The sequence below is a fragment of the Silene latifolia genome, chromosome 1 (genome assembly GCF_048544455.1).
Source record: "Silene latifolia isolate original U9 population chromosome 1, ASM4854445v1, whole genome shotgun sequence".
Classification (NCBI taxonomy): domain Eukaryota; kingdom Viridiplantae; phylum Streptophyta; class Magnoliopsida; order Caryophyllales; family Caryophyllaceae; genus Silene; species Silene latifolia.
The window spans coordinates 27,439,710-27,455,941 of record NC_133526.1 but is presented as its reverse complement, the minus strand read 5'-3'; the positions used below and the strand labels follow the sequence as shown (position 1 = coordinate 27,455,941).

The following is a 16,232-nucleotide window of genomic DNA, read 5'->3' as shown; positions in this document are numbered from 1 at the left end:
GGCTGGTTTCGCTCAAACACAAGTTGGATAGTGTTGGTTCTGTGATGGCCTAAGAATCCGTGTATGGTTCCGTTTTTTACCTATATTATTCTTACCTTTCATTAAAAAAAAAACATTTTTAACCTATGACTTAAAGTTTGACCCGCTGCCGACCACCGTTGACTACCGATCAACTCTAAGTGTATAAAGTAAAGGAATAGAAAAATTATGCTACATATAGTTAACTACTTAATGTGTATGGGTAGCTTTTTTTTGCAAATAATTTGCTGACTTCAATTTTTTTGCAATATGATTCTCCAATCTCAATGGAGTTTAGTATGTAATATTAAAAACAATGTTTAGGGTAAATTACGCCGTATGTATAAGGGTAAGTTGCGTAGATATTCAACGATTCCATGTTAGTAACTCCATAAGGGTAAGTTGCGTAGATCTTAAAGAAAACGAGGGAAAGGACAGAATTACATGATATACTACTATCTTCGGATCCTACTCCAACAATATATTCCTAATCCCCCAGTCTTGATTATCTATGCCTTGATAACAAGAAGGTCAAACACACTGTTTTTGACATCAATTATCTCGAAAAGACAAACATCTCCATTATTCTCCAATCTTCAGATGCATCTGCTGTGCCAGATCACTCCAACCGTACTGTAAGCTGCAACTTAAATTGTCTTTATTACAACGAATACTCCATTCTTTTCCATTTACCATCTCCTTGACTATCACGGAACGCCCTAACCCAGAAATAATGTATTTCTCAGCAAACGAGAATGGTATAATCTGCATCATTAGAGAAGTAGCATTATTATATCTTAGAATCTATTTTAATCTTCCTAGCAACTGATAGCATACACTTCAAAGGCGACTTAAAAACAAAATAACCTCTGTTCAAGTTAATGTTGCAACAAATTAATGTTGCGAGCATATTCCATGATAATATGATTTTAGATTACTTACCAACTTTCCATTCAAATTGTCCTCTTGAATCCTAGTGACAAAGAAAGGATTGTTAGGCACGACAATTCCTTCATAAGCGAGAGCTTTCAATATATCCTCACACTGGTTCAACCAAACCATAACACATCATAACCAGGAGCTATATTATTGAAAACGCGTCCATAAATTCTTGAAAACCATAACCAAACCATAGCTCATCATCCTCTTCAGCCAATTCTACTTGATGGGTGGTATCGCCTTTGGGAACCTGAAGGTAGCAATATGAACCAATTTCTTTGTGGTATTGGCTTGCAAAGTCCTTCGGGATCATCTACCAAAATTTAAAGAGCGGACAAAAGAGAAAAACATCATATTTCTTCCAGAGCAATCAAATTAATTAATTAATAATTAAACTTGGTGTTGTCTTTACGATTACTCCTATTATTAGGACAATTATAGAGAACTTCTCGCAACAAACTCCACTGCTCTCATTAACATCTATATAATAAAATAAAAAGGATAGATTGAGCATAATATTGTGACACGTGGCAGCGCTAGATCATTAGAACCATTCGTGTGCTGTACAATTAAGAAGGCAAATGTTGCTTGCTTAAATCAAAGATAACCAACGGCCGGGAAATTAAAACATCAACCATTTTTCTTATATAAATTCATACCATTTTCAATTAAAAGTCCAATTAATTCCATTAATATTTACATTGTTAATAAAGGAGATGAAGAGTTGCTACTATTAAATTTAGTCTTTCTTATCTCTTATAAAGACCATATCAAGATTTTAGTTTTGGATCTTCATCGATAAATATGGTACGTCTATTTTCCGCTAATCTCATATAATTTTTACTCTGTTATTTCAATTTTTACCACAGTTTCTTAATCTTCATAACAAATTGATTTCTAAATCAAACTCATTAATTGAGCTCTTGATTGGACTTTAATTTTTGTACGCAAAACTGTGAACTTTTCATTTGACTAATTAATTTGATTCTTTTAATGATAAATTCAGAAACAAAGTTAGCAGGATGTTATCAAGAAGATTGTGATTTCATTTTGTAAAATGGTCGTTACTAACTACAAAGAAAATTTGGTTTTATATATGTTATTGTTTCCCTTTCTATTTAGTTGTAAATTAATTCCAATATTATATATTTATAGCCTAGATTATCTCATTGGTATTTATATAGGTTAATTAAATAATTGAAAGTTAAGCATTATCTTCCTTCAACTACCCTATGTTTGTTCCTTAGTTATACAAGTTAATTAATCAGTAAATGATCTTATTATAATTGATAAATATAGTTGTACAAGGCCCGTAGATTTCCACGGGTTTCAAAACTAGTCTATAATAAAAAGGCAAGACAATTAACCACATTGCACCATTTTCATTTTTATGAGAGTTTTAAAAAGCCACATCATCTTCATTTTATTAACATAAAAAGTTTAAGAAATTTGTAGCATTAATTACAAGTTAATGTACAACATTAAAATGTTTTTTTTTATTCTTAAAGCAAATTAAATAACAATTAAATATGAGAGTAAATTTTGCATTTTAGGTTTTTTTTTGTTAGAATAAATTATATAAGGCAAATAAAAATCACGTCACATAATTCTAATTTTTACTTAATCTATACAATATAAAAGGCTACCTAAAGCATAAAAATAATTTCATGTGACACTTTTCACATTAATTTGTATTTAGTATTTGACTATAATACAACACTGGTGGATAATTTTTACCCTAAAAAAATATATACATTAAACGATAATTGAATTAGTGATCCACAAAAAAAAGTAAAAATACCTATTTATATTGATGTTTGTCAATTACAAATCATTTTCTTAAAAAAAAAAGACCACATCATGTATATATATTTTTTTCAAAAAAAAAAAAAGAAAAAATGCTGACAGATATTTTGAAATTTTATTGTTAGAATATATTTTACGGATAAAATCATCGTTTCGGCATTTATAATTCTCACCATATTATTTCAAGATATTGCTAACCATTCAATCTACCTTGAATTGTAGTTCGCAAATAAAAATATACAAATTTGTATTTTGAAGAGGGAGTATAATAAAAACATTCGAACACAACAACAACAATAACAATATTCGTGGCAAAATATTAATAAACATAGCAATATTCATGACAAAATACTAATAATACGTGACAAAAGTTTAGTATATTGTGGACATATACATAACACAAATATATTTTGACAATATAGTATGCCAATATATGTATTGATTAAGAATTTTTTTTCTTATGAGACAATTTTGTCCTTATAGCCCAATGCGATCGGGCTTGCATAACACCACTAACGTGACAACATAGTTAATTCCGTGAATTTCACGGGTAATAGAACTAGTTAAGAAATATATACAGGTTGTTTAATGGAAGATTGCTTATATTATATTCCTCTATTTAAGATAGATCATGTTTCTTTACTCAATTACTCCAGTTGCTTATATTCCTCCATTTTCCCTAATATGTAACACCTTCTAATACAAGTAATTAATATGTTTTACACTTTTATCTTCTAATAATTACTTTAGGTAAGGAACGGTTCTCAAAAGATTTAAAAAGGCATGCAGATCTTACTAGTTACTATACTAGTCCGGCTTAATCATTTGTTAATTATCGTCTTAAAAAAGGCATGCAGAACTGCATGATAAAATCAATAGAATAGAGAAATTAACTATACCAGCTTGTTAGAACGTAAATCGGGGGCAAACATCATCCTGCCGAAGCTTCTTCCAAGACGGTGGCTCATGCTTAGCCTATAGTTGAGCACTTGTACATTAGACTTTATGAAAGTGATAATAATCTTTCTATATACACCTCTGCTTGGTGAAGTGTGCTACTTAATCTTGAGATAAAATCTTATATATTTTGTTTATTTTGTTTTGGATGGAGTGCGGGATCAAATTTTTCTTTTTATAAAATTTAAGACTAGATTGTTATACACTTGTAGTGTACGCCAGGGCTTTTTTTCATTATGGACAATCACAATTTTGATGTAAAAATGGATGTATATATAAATACATTGCATAATTAAATGAAAGAAGTGACAGTGATTAAACCTGTCAAAATTGACCTAGTCTGGCCGACTCGACGTCCGAGCTAATGACCCCAACTTGACCCGACTCAAAATAATCCGGCCTCAAAATATTTATCGTTACACACACTGTTTATTATTCATAAATAACTTGATAATAATTGGCCAAAAATGATCGAACCATAAATGAAACGGTCCAACCCGAACTCTTGCAACCTAAAATTTACCCAGACCGAACCCAACCCAGTTGACCCGGTCGGGTGATTGTGTAGGGAGGTGATTGTTTCGGTGGGAGACGGGTTCATTGATTAAGTGTTAGAAATCTAGATCTCTTTACTAACATATTCATATATGTTTATGTTAATTTAGTCATAAAATTAAATAGTGATCTTATGCATGCAAATAATAAACAAATTAAAGAAGAAATATTCATCCTTACATTTGGTTTTTCGGATCAAAGGGCACAAGAGAGTTCTCCTACTCTCTTGTTCTTGAGCTTTCCTTAATGGATGAACAAGGATTCAAGATGAGAATCCCTCCCAAGGATTTATACCCAAGATAAACTCTTAATAAAACTAATATTATTATTACTAGAATAATACTAATTTTGTATAAAAATTGACCCAAAAATTATTTGGTTTCTCTATCAAATCCGGTTAAGAGAGAGGAAGAATAGAGGAAGATTTTATCTTTTTAAAACTCTTGTTTTTAGCTGAGTGAATGAATGAATGTTCACTTGTGTATATCATAGTGAATATTAGGCAAAAATAAGAAGAAAAACCAAGTGGTTTTTCTTCTCAAAACCGGGTGGAAGAGGGGGAAAAAGGGAGCCAATGCATGCTCAAGGTTGCCTTCACAAGAACAAGTAGGCATGCAAGTCTAGTATTAGGCAAACATGATTATGTTTACCACTAATACAATTAACCTAATATTTTCCTAATCCTCTCCAATATTTCGGTCATGAGGATAAAATGGACTCCATTTTATCTTTGTCAAAATATCAATTTGTCATATGTCTCATGTCACATGTCACATAAATTGGTTATGTATTTTTAACATATTAAAAATCAACGTATTAATAAAAATACGTCATATACAAAATTGACTTGGTAATTCACAATTACTTGTACCAAAATAATTATTCATTCAATTTCAATTGTTTCCTTAAACAATAATTTCATGCAAGTAATGAAACAATTCGATTACTTAGACCGTATCTTATTTAATCAGATTATAATGAGATACGTAAATTTTACTTCCAAAATCGTCCGTCAATTTTCAAATAATATAATTAACTCGTAACGTTATACGATTAATTAAATGATCAATTAAGAGTATTATCCTTTAGGTATGACCTAGGGGATCAACTGATCACCACCGTCGCACGACAGTAATGTCAAACTCTAGTCAGCCAATCATTACCGATATGTGTGGACCAGTTGACAGTAAAAATACCTCCCAATTGTATTCTTTAAAATGAGACTTAAACATGTGATCATCATGATCAACAGTTGTGATCACATTATTGTCGGAGGACACATATTCCAACAATCTCCCACTTGTCCTCGACAAGTGTGCGTCACCAATTCTCTTGTCCTATTACTATCTCCCACTCAATGCAACCTGTCTTTCAGGTCGTACTTGCAAGTGATCATATCGAGAGTGGTTTCCTCGATCTGGAGAATAACTGATTGACCGGATTAATCCACCATGGATACATTCCGAGCGTGGCCACGCATTTCCAGTTCATTACTCCTCGAGTGGCCCTGAGATATTGTTATAACCCTGACTAGGGGTGGACAATTCCTATCGCACTCATTCCCTTTGACTAGCCACAACCATCATAACCCAAAATATGCCCATTTGACCCCATTTACGAAGGTCGTAGTAACACAAATCAAAGTTAATCTGAAACTATGCCATCTTAGGTGAATAGTCTTTAATCAAAAGAATCGACTCATTAGAATACTATAGTAGCTCTCGCCACGACCAAGCTATATAAATTTGCCAGAACTCTATAAGCGGTCATTAGGCCCGACAAAATGTTCCTAACAGTCTGCCTATGTGATCGACTAGTCATCTCGCATGACTCTATTGCACTTGAACTTGCCATCAATCGCATCACACTCTAGTCACTTCAAGACGTCACCTCATACAAGTGACTATGGGCAAATACTATGTTAATCCGTGTTCACTTTAACGGGGTTCAATTGTCACTACAACCCGTTTGGATGTAATAATGTATAAATTAAAGATAAAAGACAAATATGATTATGAACATGAACAAAAACAACACTTTTATTTCATTTCAAAATCTAACAAAAACTTAGTACACGTTTAAGTCCCATGGACGCAACATGTCCATCATGCTTAGCCTGCGATAAAGGCTTGGTAAGCGGATCGGCAATGTTGTCATCCGTCCCAACCTTACATATCGCAATTTCCTTTCTTTCTATGAAATCTCTAATTACATATATTTTCTAAGTACATGTCTAGATCTATTACTAGACTTTGGCTCTTTAGCTTGGAAGATCGTCCCACTATTATCACAATAGAGAGTGATTGGATCATTGGCGGTAGGTACTACTCTAAGACCTTCCGTGAATTGCCTAATGCACACAGCTTCCTTGGCGCTTTCGATCGCAATGTACTCAGCCTCCGTTGTTGAATCCGCGGTCACAGCTTCCTTGAAGCTTCTCCAGCTAACGGCACCACAATTGAGCATGAAAACGAAACCAGCTTGTGATTTCATGTCATCTCTATCTGTTTGAAAACTCGAGTCCGTGTATCCATTAACACGCAACTCAGTGTCTCCTCCAAACACTAGGATAGAATCCTTAGTTCTTCTCAAGTACTTAAGGATCTTCCAACATCGTTTATAAAATATGAGTTACGACTCTAAGTTATAACACATTCAATATTATTATGTTGTCTTGTCTAATGTAGAGTCGTAAAGACATAAAAATACTTTTAATATGACTTGTTAACTACATAAAAATATTTATAAGATTTCCAAATTTTAAAAAAGGCTATATCTAATTAGCTGATATGACGAGTGACGACTACTTGTTTTATCATGTACCGTTTATAAAATATGAGTTACAAGCATAAAATTTCCAAACTGTTTTATCATGCACGATTTAATTAGAATATTACATTTTTACACTCCCGTGATACAAAGCTAGTTAAAACATTCAAAAAATAAAACTTTTAACCACTAAATTAACATTAACATTGAAAATAAACCATTTAGCTTATTTTAGCTGATATAACGACCATCTCGAATTTGAACAAGACTTTCCGTAAAAAGGCACCCTCCAACAAAAGACGGAATCCTTGTAGCTGATTTTATTCCTTTACTTCATAGTCTTTCAATATCCATAGAATTCCCGATGAAGTAGGTAGTTGTTGTGGATAAACACAAGCAGCCGTTAATAACACCTAAGCTTCGCTCACAAGTAGCCATTATTAACTGCATCATAGGAACGTCCCTAACCCATTTGTCGGACCGAGTATCAAAACAACCAATTCGATAGTGTTTTGAATCCGAAAACAACCAATGTAGTAGATGGTTTTTTATGAGAGCACCGTTTTGTGTCACCGTTAATGAATCTATAGGGCTATATACACGCTCCCGAAGTTTCCATGTATTCTGGTTTAAACTATAGATCATCACCTCCCTGTACGCGACGTATTTAGGTAATACTTGTAGACTTGTAGTTGATAACAACATTCCACGTCCGTTACCATGACAAGTTTATAGTCATCGTTTAAGTCATCAAACCCGAATCCAAAACTTGATATTATATTCTCCGAATAAGAAATATGTGTGCTCGTGTAAGGAATCTCTCTCGAAATACTCTCGTATAAGGGTTGACGATGATATAATTAGACTTAGAGAAATTCCCTATGCGTGTTCTGAGTACTACGCAAATCAAGCCGTCGACGGAGCCCACAATATTGTCTGGCTTTGACTCATCTAGGGTACGCGGTAAGGGAATTGTGGTGAAGGAGTCATTAGGCGAGTCTACGTCGATTGAGTAGAGATTTCATCCGTCTTTACCAACGAGAATAAGGCCGAGGTGATTTGTGTCCGAGGAGCGGAATTCGTGAAGGTGAAATTGGATGAATTCAGGGGATGATATTAAGGCGTTGTAGGATTTGGAAACACACTTGAAACGTAGTAACGATTTCGCGAGTAATTTGGCAAAGATCTCATGTGTTATAGTGTCTGTTGGTAGCGAAGACATTAGTAGGTGTTATGCGCGGAAGCGTGTCGAGACGATGGAAAAACAATAGCAAAATAAAGAACACAAGAATTTACGTGGTTCACTATCAATATGATAGCTACGTCCACAGGGCCAGGGAAATATTTCACTATGTAGAGAGAAAATTACAGATTACAAAAGATGAACCCTAAAACTTGCCTCACCAAGTTTTCTACCTTTCTCTTTTCATTAACTTAGAATATACTCGGGTCTTTATATAGTATTATTCCACCCAAAAAACTATATACCTAAACTAATTAGGGAATTGGAAAAAGTAAACAAACTATTTAACAAAACATTAAACTATGGAAAACGTCTTTAGCCAAATACAAAAGACTAACATAAGAGATAAAAAAGTCTAATGGGACCCACCAATTTCCTAATTAGAAACAAGTCACGTACACCACAAAACGCACGCTCAATCAACAGAGATACGCGCGACTTGTGTGAGGCACTGCTCTCCTTCACGTGTCTTTGTATTTCTACTCTTACTTCCTTAGTTTATTTCTTTTGGTCCACATTTTAATCTCACTCTCACATACTCAAACCGAAAATGACTCGGACGAGTCATATTCTAACAATCTCCACCTTGACTCGGACAGTCGGATCTACGAACAACTTCCATTCAACTGAGCCCTTAACCATAGTCACACTATGATTGCCGATACCAATCTCAAACCATGAGACACCGTGGTAGCTCCACCTTAGCCAAGATGAGCTACACTATAGCCAGAACTTGATCCACGCCGGAGTCAAATGCCTACGCCGAGGCATGGACGCCCCCGTCGGGGCTCCTTACCTGTGCTCGCGCCGGAGCACTCACACCCTCGCCAGGGTGATCCCACGCCCTCACTGGGACGCGATAGCTAACTGGTGACTCCACATAAAATCACCTCTCAACCCAACATCTTCTGGCTTAGACTTGTTGCTCGAGAAAAAATAGCTACCTTTTAGTATACACGGCTCGAAATTTCCAAACCTTATCATACCACTCCGCAACTGAAAGACTCTTTGTTGTTCTTCTTGACGATCTATTTTATCAACCTGGCCTTTAGGAGTATCCCCTAACTCCACCTTCCCGTTGACACAATCATCCTCAACAAAAGACGAACTCTTCAATCCGGTTGTTGAACTTCTTCTTATTGATCCTGATCCATCGACCACTAGAGCCTCGACAAGCTCCACCTCATCTTCGACATCATCAACTATCAAACCAGAAGTAAGATTCAACCCCTCTAGACCAACATGCCTAGTATGACTCACCTCTACATTACCACAATGTTTAGAAGGTGACATCCCCCTAGTCAATGCCTTACCTTGTAAAAGATACAAGTTACCTGCACTTGACTTTACACCACGAAGCAACTCCCATGGACCCTTGCACACACTCAATACTCCACCTTTTCCTTGAAATCAAAACCCCTCCTGTCTAACATTCCAAGAGAAATAAGATTACTCTTAAGTTATGGAACATGCCATACACCCTTGAGATATCTAACCTTTCCATCATGCATTAAAAACTTCACAGAGCCTACTCCAACAGCCTCACAAACCGCTCCATCACCCATGGTAACAGTGCTCCTATGATGACTATATGTCAGAAACATCCCCGTTTAGAACACATGTGAGATGTGAATCAACTATCAAGAACCCATCTATCACCTAGATGCTTCTTTTCTTGGACCACCAATGCTAGATCATCCTCAGAGTCGTAATCACTTTTTGATTGTTGTGCAGCTGCAAAAGAAGCAAAATTTTTCTTCTTTGGCTTAGGACATTCTAACTTCCAATGACCCTTTTCCCCACAATTATGGCAATAATCACTAGAACTTGGTCCCTTTGACTTAGGCCTATAAGACTTCTTCTTTTTCCCTCCAGTCTGAACCATTTCCCTTTCAGCTTTAGCAACCAATCCCAAAGCCTGATTATCTACCACAACATTAGTTGCCTTCTGGCGTAACTCCCTAGTGTGAAGCGACGACTTCACCTCTCTAGGGTCAAAGTTTCCTTACCCACCACAAGTGACTCTACAAAGTTCTCATATGATAACGGTAAAGAAACCAACAAAATAAGCGCAGCATCCTCATCTTCTATCTTAACATCTAAATTACGTAGATCTAATAAAATAGAGTTAAGCTTATCTAGATGATCCTGAAGTGACATACCTTCTTGCATTCTGAGGCCAAACAAATGTTGTTTCAATAACAATTTATTGATGAGTGTTTTAGTCATATAAAGACTCTCCAATTTTTCCCACAAGCCAGTTGCAATTTCCTCACCTGCAACTTCTGTAATAACGTCGTCTGCCAGACATAACAAGATTGTAGCATGAGCCCTTTCCTCCATTGTTACCAACTCAAGATCCTCAGTCACCGTGACTGACGACTCAGCACCTGCCACCGCCCCTGCGGTAGTCTTTGTCACCTTTGTGGAGAAACCCGGCGTCAACGGTCTCCAGATACACTGTTGCTTAAGCAAAGCCCTCATCTTTATCTGCCATATTCCGAAATTATTCCTTCCCGTAAATGTGTCGATCTTTGTAGCTAACTCTTGTGCCATCATCTCTCCCAGATCAAATAACCTAGCTTAGATGCCAATTGTTATGCGCAGAAGCGTGTTGAGACGATGCAAAAATAATAGCAAAATAAAGAACACAAGAATTTACGTGGTTCACTATCAATATGATAGCTACGTCCACAGGGCCAGGGAAATATTTCACTATGTAGGGAGAGAATTACAGATTACAAAAGACGAGCCCTCAAACTTGCCTCACCAAGTTTTCTACCTTTCTCTCTTCATTAACTTAAAATATAGTCGGGTCTTTATATAGTATTATTCCACCCAAAAAACTATATACCTAAACTAATTAGGGAATTGGAAAAGTAAACAAACTATTTAACAAAACATTAAACTATGGAAAACGTCTTTAGCCAAATACAAAAGACTAACATAAGAGATAGAAAAGTCTAATGGGATCCACCAATTTCCCAATTAGAAACAAGTCACGTACACCACAAAACGCACGCTCAATCAACAGAGATACGCGCGACTTGTGTGAGGCACTGCTCTGCTTCACGTGTCTTTGTATTTCTACTCTTACTTCCTTAGTTTATTTCTTTTGGTCCACATTTTAATCTCACTCTCACATACCCAAATCGAAAACGACTCGGACGAGTCATATTCTAACAATACAAGATTGTTAGGGTGCAAACTCATGTCCCGCATCGGTAGTGTAAAGGTGAAAGCTCATCTTTATAAGTACCAACTAAATATAATAGTACGATGCCTTTTGGGAAGGAGCCCAAGAGTAAATCCTTCACAGAGATTCATCAGGCCAAGACTTGAAGGTGGACGTACACTATAAGGCGTGGAACTCCTATAGCTCGAGGGAGAGCTAATATGTTCGCGAGATGCGACATGGTCTCACGACGTTGAGACAGGGTCGTCCAACAGAAGATCGTCAGCGACCCGGCGAGGTGGGCTGAGGCTTAATGGAGGCAACAAAAGCGGTTCATGGTAAGTCCAAAGGCGGTCCGGTGTGGCGCGTTGAGGCAGTGGATTCGGACCCAGTTCAGGGTATATTGGATGCAGAGGAGTTTGGTACGCAAGTGTAGCACAAGCCCCGTGAGACACATGGTGTGTCGTTTAAGGGGAGGTTATCAGGACTTGGTGATGCGGGTGTCTAGAAGTTGGGGTTGCAAGATGTGGGGAGTTCTCCATGGAAGTCAAGGTTTAAGTCAAGATGATGGTCCTTGGTTTGAAGGGAGGATTGTTAGGGTGCAAACTCATATCCCACATCGGTAGTGTAAAGGTGAAAACTCATCTTTATAAGTACCCACTAAATATAATAGTACGAGGCCTTTTGGGAAGGAGCCCAAGAGTAAATCCGTGAGGGCTTGGCCCAAAGCGGACAATATCGTACTATTATGGGTTGTGGATACAGATGCAGCAGAGGCCCAACACAGGATATTCACGCTTCCGCACAACAATAGGAGTTCTCAGGAGTTGTTCGTGTTTCGAAAGATAAATACAAATAGATTTACGAGATTCAATAATAATAATTATACATATGTTAAGGGTTAAGATTTTAGGGTATATATAAGAGTTTATATATTATTCTCATAATATTATAAAAGTTTACTAAAACTAAGTGTTTCCTAAATTGATGTACAAAATAATTATGGAAATTAATAAAAACTTTCCATATTCAAATTAAAAAATCTTATCAAATTCGGAATCCTAAATGGGTAAACAAACTTTAAAACAAATTAAAGACATTATAACAAAGTACGGAAACAAAAAATTACTGAAAAATAATTTTGAGATGGATGAAATAATTTTGAAAAATAATTTACGAGTTGTCATGAGTTATAATTTCTGACGGGAGAGAAGTCATTGTTGTTTCGGTTCTAAGATTAGCAGTAGCCGCCATTGGAACTTTTTACCACGAAGTTTAGTTGTACAACACAAACACTTTAATATACGGATATTAAAAAGTTTATGTAGGTTTACCAAATTTAATAATTTTTCCGTCAAAATTTATCTTTCTAATATGCAAATTTAGGGTACGATCGGAAATATGGGCTGGACGTGGCCATTTGGCCTGGATCGAATTCGAACCAATTTCATTTAGGTTCGCTCCTCGATCTCACTTAAGTTGATCGAACCCAACCTTTATACTCTAACCAGAATCTGGCTTATCCGACACATTTGATCGGGTCTGCTTAATGTAGCTTAATGGCCTAACAAGTTAGAATGTGATTTAGAATTGTATTACATCATTTTTCTTTACTAATTGAGGACAATCGCTAACACTGTACGAGGCTGCTAAACTGGTTATACAAAAGGGACAAAACCGTAATGACATTCTCGATCATCCTATTGTAGGCTGTAGACGGGCCGCTAGGCTCCATGGCTTTACTTGGATAAAGCTTAAATAATCGGATTGAAGGAAGAGATAGAAATGGGTAAATCCAAGGAGCTACTCCACCCATTGAGGGGCTCACATGTGAGGGGGAGTGTGGAGATGAAAAACTTATCCATATAAATATCACATGTGAGATCCCACGTTGAAATAATATGAGAGAGATGTCTAATATAAAAATCAAGAAATAACTCCACCCATTGCTAATTGGTCTTGGGATAGACCATTCTTAGATATATAGACTGGACTCTCTCGTTTGTATGTATGGGTGTGGCCCAGGCCCGGTATTGTAATCTTATCGCATCAATATCACTCAAATTACTGTTGGGAAATTAGCACCAATTACCCACACGCAACGGAACCATAATCGAGAATAAAAAACCTGAAGAGCTAAGAACGATAAACACCTAAAAGGGGGAGGGGGTGAATTAGGTGTAACTTTTAAAAATTTTATTCTTAACTTGGTTAATTGATTAACTTAAGTAAAGAATATTGAAGTACAAAACTTGAGAGACTTAATTGAATGATGACTGTGACACAGAACTTGATTAGGTACATGCGAGAAATAGCAAAGTGAAAGAACGTAAAAGTAAATGAATAAACAAACGACATTTTAAAAATTGGTTCAGCCTCTACTCCGAGGCCTACGTCCAACCGTTATTTTATTGCTTGTTTAGAAATTTACTCAAACTTACTAAACCCCTTACAATGAAAATAACTCGCCAACCTACTCCGATTGCACTCAAACTTAAAGCTACTCCGCTTCAAGAGTTTGTGGGTTCTATCTCAAGGTGTTACAGAATCTTGAATTTCAAGAGTTCACTAAATGAACATGAAGATCACAATTAAGATCTAACACGAGAATCATGGAACAAACTCATTATGTCATAGTACAGCAAACTGATACTTGGAGGTTTTACAGCTTTTTCGAAAACAAATGAAGACTTTAAAATCTGAAAAACGTTTTGCAAACACTTGAAGAACAAAGCTTTAAATGCACAAATAATTTGCAATGTTTTACAATAAATGCTTTGGAAAGACTTAAGAAATAAATGAGACTAAGACACTCTATTTATAGTGGATTTAGTCTTAGGTAAGTACAACTTAGGAAAATTAAATCCAATATAAAAATATTAGCCTTGAGTGATGGTAAGTGTTAGACTATAGGCTTGGGGCTTAAGAAATTAGAAAACTTAAGCTACTACACTCAACATGTGACCTTTTACCAAAATGGCAAAAAACTTTTCTTATTTTAGAAGTTTGACAAGTCTTCCTTACCATTTTAGTAAAAGGTGTTTGCACAAATCTAAAGGCTTAGTCAAGTGGATTTGTGACTCAAAAATTTCAGATTGTTTTCAAGCTTTTGAAAATTCAAATGTTTAAGGTTTGAAATTTGCTGTAACGCCCCGTAATTTCGGACCGTTAATATATTTCGAAAATAATTAATTAATCAAGTAAAATCTGATAATTATGTATTTAAAGTAAAAATAATTCAAAGAAATATAATTTTATTATATTTTGAAGAAAAGTATTTATTTTGATGGTTTCGAAATGTCTAAAAAGTTTTATAAATTAGAATCGCATCTTTGAACTCACGAACTACATCGAACAACTTTCCACCAAAATTCCCAAATTCAAATATGATTAAAAAGGTCAACCACGTGTTCTCAAATTTCGAAAGGTCAACAAGGGCTACTCTATACTAGATTTGGTCAACTCAAAAGGTTTAACAAACTAACTAATTCCAAAGTACGATACCAAACCATTAAGCAACGTCAATGTCCTATTGTATTCCTTTCAAGGCCTACAAGGATTAGGGCTAACTATCATTCCTTTAATTCTCCATAAGAAACATCGAGACTCTCAAATGAAGTTCGATGACGAGAATTGTAAAGGAGATACCTTGGGACTTGGATGGTAACAAATGAATTTGTGTGGTGAATTGATTTTGGCTCTTGGAACCAATTGAGTTGAGGAAAACCTACCTTTGTGAGTCCTTGTTAATCCTATGATATGGTAGACTTTTGAGTCTTTGTTGAGCACCTTAGTGATGTAACTTTATCATAGCAATCATAAGTTTTGAGGAGTGTTTGGTTAAGCGGTAACCCTTTCATTATGCCTGCATTTCTTTGTTCTCTCCTTCTCTTTAGCATTTGTTGAACCCTGTTTTTATGCCGAAGTTTACGTATCTTCTTCTTGCCCGAAATATCTTCTTAACTCGAGTACCTCTTATTTCTGTCAACCGTTATTTTTACGGTCCGACTCCTTAGTTTCCTAACTTGTCAGGCTCATGCATCCTTCGAAAATATTTTACCGTTTCTCTATTCCGTTATAACTCCTTATCTACTTAGTATAGTTGGTACCTTGTTGACCTTGTTTACAGAGTTAGTGGGATGTGATTTGAGGATTTTTGTATTTTGATTTTTGTCGGGAATTAGTGTAGGAGTTTGTGTCTGTATGGAACCATGTGATATGAGAGCTAGATTTTTGGTGGAATTCTTATGATAGCAATGTTGTAGTCTCCTTGCGAGTTAAGGTTCGCGTGTTTTGGTGGTATAAGACCCACTTTGGTTTCAATTTGATGATGAGACTAATGGGATTAGTATACCTGGGTGGAGTATTTCTATGGTTATTTTGGATTTGTTTTGGGCATTATCGTTCGGGGATTGTCGTTTGTCATTTGATCCTTACTTCACGGAATTGGGGATTTATAGTTAAGTCTGTGGATTGTTATTGTAAATTTGGACCTTATATTTAATCCTTTGAGGAATCTTTCTATTGGAATTGGAATATTGTTGGGAAGTAGGATAGTGAACCTTAAGTAAACCGATCAGATGATTTGTGTGATGAACCCATTTATCTTATAGTTAGTGCTAATTATGGATTGGATAGTGCAACTTGTTGCTTGTGGGGTGGTTTCAAGCATGAATGCGTTTGAGAATATTGAATCTTGGTAAGGGTATAATATTGTTACTAGTTTCGACTTTGGATTTTGAGTTTGTTTGATGGAGGATACTGGTGGAA

The 16,232-nt window shown here is 35.8% G+C and overlaps 1 long non-coding RNA gene across 1 annotated transcript; it reads right to left on the bottom strand.

The window, feature by feature from the left end:
• Nucleotides 1–341: 341 nt before the first annotated feature.
• LOC141657327 (uncharacterized) lies at nucleotides 342–1,413 on the bottom strand. Its single transcript, XR_012548731.1, has 2 exons — nucleotides 961–1,413; nucleotides 342–783 (listed from the first exon to the last, which is right to left on the bottom strand). It is a non-coding gene; the product is annotated as an uncharacterized LOC141657327 (long non-coding RNA).
• Between the last annotated feature and the right edge of the window lie 14,819 nt (nucleotides 1,414–16,232).